We start from the raw sequence: 6,872 nt of genomic DNA, 5'->3' as shown, positions 1-6,872 counted from the left end.
TTAGCCTCCGGTACGAAACCAATCATATCTTGCACTCTTTTGTACTTCCTGGCAAACACCCATTTTACATGCCCTTTCAACAAACTTCGAAACGCACGAAAGCGTGCAATGGACACCGCGAAGAAGGGGACGACACTTTGTTGTAAAATGAACAAGAACATGATCGAATACTTTGAAGTCGCTCCCGTTTATTGGAGCCATGTGCGTGTGTGTATGCGGCTACGGTAGTGAAAACATATACTCACTCAACCTCCAAGACTTTTTGGGGTTCTCCTCCCCACTATACGAACTGGCTCGTTGACTAGCCCGGTATTGCTCTATAGTTCCGCTGGCATCGTTGGCCAAGTAGAGAATTTAAAATGAACTCGAATTGACGAGTCTCCCTTTCGTCCTGCTTGTTATTCGGGCTCGTTTTCATCTCATCTAATTCAGCCTCTTCCACCGCGCCTATGTAACCGCTGCTCTCTCGTCGGGTCCTTTCTTCGTTCAGAAAGGGCCCTAGTAAGTAGGCCTAGGTGCGCTGCTCTGAGGTGTGCTGACAGTCCAGTGATGACTTCGACCGGCGGAACCATTTGATTCGCGGTTCTCCGCCTGTCTCTCGCCGACCGCCATTACATAGACAGCGGCTATGCGAACGGCAAGATCGCGACCGGACGAACGCGCTACGCTTGTTGGTCCTTTTTCTACCGTCATAGGTCGTGTCTTTGAGTTGGTATCCAACTTCTCTCCATTCTTCCGCGTTGGCTTTCTATGTGAGCCCACGTGTGTCTATGGGTGTGTGTGTGTCTGTATGGAGTTTTTTGGAAAGTGCTCCGTCATCTCGATGGCGTTCGACAGCAGCAGTGGGAGCGCCGGCCGCCGCATCGATTCGAGCAGTTGAGACCCCTTTTTCCCTATGGCAGACAAAGCAGTAGTTGATAGCATACAGCCACCGCGCACCGTGCTCCAACGGGAAAGCAGGCAAGCAAACGGACGGCAGTGGGCGCATGGGGATTGGGATGCGATCGGTCTCTGTCAACCCTCTGGCCAGACTCAATGTCGAGACTCGCGGACTTGTGGACGATGAGGCTGCGCAAAACAGAACGACACTATATATATATATATATATATATATATAATATATATATATATATATATATAATGCGACGACTTTTCGAAAACGAGAATTACGAACCTCTTGAGAGGGCTAACGCCAACATGGCCCCTGAAAGAAAGAAAGGGGCACCCAAATAACTCGTAACAACAAAAAATTGGCGGTAACAGCGACAACAAATGTATCAACTGGCGCAAAAAATCGATTTATAGCAAAAAACCAATTAAAACGACTTTTTTTTTCCAATTCCATTCGATAATATATCAGACTTGCAAACTAATTATGAAGGACTATTATACAATGTAATAGCTAACAAATCTGAGACAAAATCGTACGCAGTTTCACTAAATATCGGCTGCTCAATAACATATGCGCAAACGGTTAGCCAATTGTTAGCAGCGTAAGCTTACTAAGTATCGTATTAACAAAAGCCACTAACGATAACAACACATTTGGAATTTGTCAATTCTAACAAAATCAAAAACAAAAATCGCGGAAGGTTCTATGCGTCGTGATACGATGAAAGCAACGAAACGTTATACGAAATATAGGGAGTATGACGCTTTGGCAGTAGTAATTGTGCGCTTCATTCAAACGCAACGGTGAAATATCTTTCAAAGTATTTCGAAATTATTCTTCGTAAGATCTAAATGACTGATAGAGGATTAGCATTCTTTGCCGGACGCAGTAAAAGCAGCCGCTCTATATCTCACTTCATGTAACAGGTTCGAGAGCAAAGGAAAGTAAAAACTCGTAATCAAACAATAGTCGACCAGCTCATAAGGCACATATTTGACGTTGCGGCAGACTGTGGGGCTTTGGTTAAGTGAAATCCTCGAGGGTTATTAAAGAATGGTAGCTCTTCGAATTACGGGTCATCTGAGCAGAAGAAGGAAGCACGTGCAACTGTCTGTGTTTGTATGACCGTCTATGCGTCGATGTGAGTGTGCTTGTGCGCGTAAGCTAAATCCTAAAGAGAATAGATGATCCATCAGGATTCAGACCCTTGCTCCATTTTCGGTGCAGACAAACTCTGAGTCGTGTCAGCGTCTTTGTGGAGGCTTATGCGATCTACCTACTGCAAGGCCACACACACAATATGGCCGAAGAGAGCTAGTGCCTATCTTACATTAGAACTTGGCATTTACTGTGAGAATTTCAAAGAATCTTTTTAGGTTTTAAAGCAAACTCGTATCCATGCCAATGCATTTTTTGCACGTTACATCATCGTTCGATTACTGAAGGTAAACATTCAACTCGCTATAGGTTGCTTAACATCTTGTTCCTGCCTTCTGTGTGTTAAAACATTGTTAGTGAAAATGACTTGCTCGTATAAGTGCAATGTTAAATCGTGAGAATAAGAGCAGCGGCTCAAACTCGTTTGACAGACAATCGGAGTTGTTACCTGGTAGAAGGTCCATAATGGCTCGCATAACTAGTACGGTGCCATCTATATACGATATAACAGTGTTTTCCATCTGGCTGAACGTTTTTTACTCCAGATCTCTCATTAGAACAGCAAGTCATTAGATAAAATACGTGATAACATGGCATGTAATCATCTACCTTTGCCCAAGCTGTAAGAGCGCAGATTAGCAATATTTACAGGCTATTATAGGCAAACATAGGTGTTACTCTAAAGCGTGATGATAGGCCCAGCTATTCGAAAAGCTCAACAAGTTCATATGGAGTGCAGAACCAGCGGGACTACTACAGTGGCAGCCGTAGGGGTTGCAAACGCGACGTGTAGGCTGTTTTTTCTCTGTTGTAGCCGCTGCCGTAGTTTGACTATAGAGAGTTGGACACGACACTAAGCTGGGTGTCATCCCTATGTTGCAGAAAAGAGAAACAGACTCCACTCTTCTTCGCCGACTGCAGCAGCCTTATCATCCCTCAGGTCCTATCGATACCGTCTCTTATAGCCAGCTACTTAGACAGCAGGGGGTGCCGAATGCATTTCAATCAGGGATGGGGGTAGGCTTGTGGGGAGATGCGCACCTACGGTGGCAATAGATCTACTCAGATCTCTCGCAGATAGGTTCCCTCCCGATAGCCGTCAAATCGACACCTTCTGTCATCGCCCGCGTAGACCGCAGTGCAGTCGGACCGCGCCATCAACACCACCAAGAAATAAAGGAAACTACTCTAAAAGAGATTTCAATAGAGAAAAGAAGATGAGTCTTAGGAAGACATAGATCGAACGAAATAGAGAACAGGCGCAAGCCCGGAGCGATGGCAAAGGAACTAACTGAAAACTGACCTACAGAGATGACATAGCCTGCCACTGCAGCGGTTCGAGCTGTTTCTGGATTCGAACTTCTGTCACGAAGGAGTCGGCCCGAGTTCCAACCCGACTCTGTCATTTGACAATGCCAATGTCCGTACGCCTTGGCGAGGTGTACAATATAGAAACTGCCGCTCCTGCTGCTGCCGCCCGCCGCCGCGAACAAAACACCCGTGCGGACCTCCCGCAGTGATGGCCGCGTCTTCACCCACGAATTCATACGAGTTTAATTCAAAGTCATCGAAAAATACGGACAGGCAGAGGTAGGTAACATTAACTGAGAATGAACGGATGACTATTCTGACCATTGGCCAGATAGGTGCTAACTCGTCCCGCGAGCTGATCAAACACTTATTGCTGGTTCCTTTCTCGCTATTTGCGAAAAAAAAATATGCTGAACGTAAAGACGTCGAAAGTTTGGCCCCTGTTCCTAAAACGATGCGTATTGCTCACGAGCCAGATAAAAGCTGGATCGACGTCTACAACACTGGTCTGCGCTACACCTTCCTTGCAATTAACACTACCGCCATCATTCGGGTCCAGAACATGATTCACTCCAATCTTTATATTTAAGTATATATTTCTATAGTTAAAAGGAGTGGATTACTAACAATCGAGTTTGTTTCGTAATATAGTTCTGAAAAAAGATAGCCTGGATTGTTCTTCTTTTTTGTCAAAATATTGTTAGATTTTGCGTCTGTTACCCAGCGAATATGCATGTTTATTAACGTTTATACATTGCGTAACCATGATACACTTATTACAGAATTGCGTTAATTCCATCTTTGAATATAAATGTTATATTTCAGCTTGGTCATATGACCTTCAAGGGATCTCTTCAGCCTGAATGCCTAAACGGTCTTGGCTGGTTACAAAATCGTTTAAGTTCCGAGTTGACCGTTTTCAGTAGCTTGCACCCTCATTGTAAAAGGCATACGTATACAAAACCAATTGCTCAACCATTCAGACCTCTGGTAGCGGCAGCCATGGTTGGCTTAAGTGACAATTTGATCTAGATGGACTCCGTCCAGCGTTTCTAACAGCCGCTTCAATGTAATCTCATTGTAATCCTTGTATTGTCACTCATTCAGACATCCCTTAACTATGCTACTTCGTCGATCTTCGTCGTTATCCCACATCCATCGCATCGTCTGCACTCTGTCGACGCTAGCGCCACTACGTCAGATCGTCACTAGTTCCAACATATCGGCTAAGTTATCTACTCCAGAGACTCTTCTTTTCCGTGCGCCCTTCTAGTACCGAGTTCAGTAGAAGCAGCAGCAGCAGCATCACTCTGATCGGCAACGAAGACCAAGTCGAATATCAGTCTACCAAGTGCTGCAGGACGGCTGTTAATGTGAGAACAGGGAGGTCGGTAGTAGCCGTTCTCGCAGTCGTAGCGACGGTCATATCTGACCGCTCTAATAGATAATAACGTCCTATAGCGCCTGATAGTCAGCCTGCGAAGGGCGCACATGCAGTCATGTGCCCATAAGCATCTCGCGACACTGAGGACGCAGATAATGATTGTTTCATGATCCTACCTGGTAAATGACGAATAAAGGCCGACCTAGTCGACATCTCTCGTTTTTTCGCTCACAGAGAGCGAACAGAAGGTATCTTCTTCGTTTTGTGTCCTCCTGTTTAACACTGGTCCATTGGCCGGCTCGCTAGAGACTCTTATCGTGACTAACTGTGGCAGCCATAGTTTTGTTTATTGGCCTATCCAGGTATGTAGCTTCGTGTGAAAGACGATTCGTGGTTTTATGCCGTTGTTATGTTTGATTATCGTCGAATCATTCGAATGCCCACGTCGCTTGATGACGACGACAATGACATTCAAATGGGGTTCAGTTGGTTTCGCTTCAATTCAATCCAGTTGATCCGGCTGGACTGCAACGACGAAGATTATGTTCGCGTAAATACTGCAACATCAGCTTTTGCTCGTATGTGCAGCCACATTATTTGAAGATGTTCAGACCCCTCTCGCCCGCCCGCCCGCTTCTGATCCCGTAGTCGCAGGCGCTTGTATCCATCTATCTGATGGCCGCGCATTTGTTCGAATTGTGCATGAGACGACATTGCCCGTTTTGTGAGCTGTATGTTGACGACACTCAGATCAACGGGTGTCATCGGAACAGCACTTAGCTAGGCAAATAAGTAGAAGCAGAGAGACAAACAGAAGCCGAGCGAGCAACAGCCGAAAAAAGAGCTTCTTCAGACAAAGTTTTGCGACATGTCAGTTTGGCGAAACTCGCCGGGGAAGATGCGTCTGCCGTTCACCTTATCTCTTTCCCATTTCGTCGATTTTCTAGCAGCGTCGACACAGCGTCCTTTTTTCACGAATGCACACCCCCCCCCCCAGCCCTCCCTTCCCTCCGCTATTGTGTAAAGCGTTGTAATCAATGTGGCCTATGGACCCTGAAATTCCAGATCCTCGACCGCACTAACCTCGAATCGGATGCGACTGGTAACGCTACGAGCAGCGAAAAAAAAATCGAGCAATCGAAATAACAGCTCGGAGAAAACGAGCCAACCGACAATTTGCTTAGCTGCTGCTGCTGCCTGTTTTGCATTGTCGTTAAAGGCCGGACCATAGACAGTAGCGGTAGTAAATGCCGTAGCGATACTGACGGTGGTGCGAAGTCATCTACGCTGAAGATGTACTGGTTCTACCGCCAGGGCTGTAGCGGCGCTGCCGTCCGCGCAAACGAGACCAGTGACTGTGCTGCTTCAGGCCTAAGCAGGCAATTGAGGCGCTTCCTGCAGCCGCTGTTTCCAATGCGCAATGTTGTTCAGCTGTTGAATCGCTCAGCAGTTTGCACGCGGTACAGTTGAAAAATTGCTTTTTAATGACAATGCCATTACCGCTGGTTTTAGTCAACGTCCCAGTGCATAGTGTCGTGCATTGATATATATATACACTATGGACGGGGTCAGTATGCGAACATGCTTCAGACCCCGGAAGGCTCCGGACGAGCGTAGTTAGAAATGCAGAAGAATAGATGTATCGAGAAAGGCAGAAGGCAGTTTGTGAGAGGACGGGAGTCTGAGGAAACGACTGTGAAAGACAGACTAAAGCTGACAGTGCATATACAACCGGCTGAAATAATTTTGATAAAAAAAAAATCATCGAGTAAAGCGTATATTCTGGCAGGGATTGTTTTGAATATTTTAAAAAATAATCTTTTTTTTTTTACTTATATTATTATAAAAAATAATCTTTTTTTCTACTTAGATAGCTGGAACGAACCAGCTTCATTGACGATTCGTGTTTGTACAGCGGAATTTATACATTTTTATTGGTAACATACAGGTATTTAAACAGACCAACAAAAATTATATTCATTCCGCATATTCATCCTGGTCGGACTCATGCATACGGTGCGATATGGTTATACCAGAAAGCGTAGAATATCTTGCTATTATAGACCGCCTTCTATTAGAATTTTGACCCGACATATAAGGCTCCAGAACAGTTGTTCCTATAAATAT

The 6,872-nt window shown here is 45.3% G+C and overlaps 1 protein-coding gene and 1 long non-coding RNA gene across 11 annotated transcripts in view; one reads left to right on the top strand and one right to left on the bottom strand.

The window, feature by feature from the left end:
• Positions 1-6,872, bottom strand: part of LOC111243268 (uncharacterized) — a 165,509-nt gene that overhangs the window by 14,612 nt on the left and 144,025 nt on the right. The gene's annotated exons all lie outside the window — the stretch shown is intronic.
• LOC111253856 (uncharacterized) lies at positions 1,490-6,209 on the top strand. 2 transcript variants are annotated; one of them, XR_015318811.1, is made up of 3 exons: positions 1,490-2,337; positions 2,933-3,640; positions 4,187-4,411. It is a non-coding gene; the product is annotated as an uncharacterized LOC111253856 (long non-coding RNA). The 2 variants fall into 2 exon arrangements; XR_002674841.2 differs by lacking the exon at positions 4,187-4,411 and adding an exon at positions 5,811-6,209 and having other exon boundaries at positions 1,492-2,337.

The sequence above is a fragment of the Varroa destructor genome, unplaced genomic scaffold (genome assembly GCF_002443255.2).
Source record: "Varroa destructor unplaced genomic scaffold, Vdes_3.0 BEIS01000001.1, whole genome shotgun sequence".
NCBI classification, from domain to species: domain Eukaryota; kingdom Metazoa; phylum Arthropoda; class Arachnida; order Mesostigmata; family Varroidae; genus Varroa; species Varroa destructor.
This window is presented reverse-complemented; position numbering and strand designations above follow the sequence as displayed.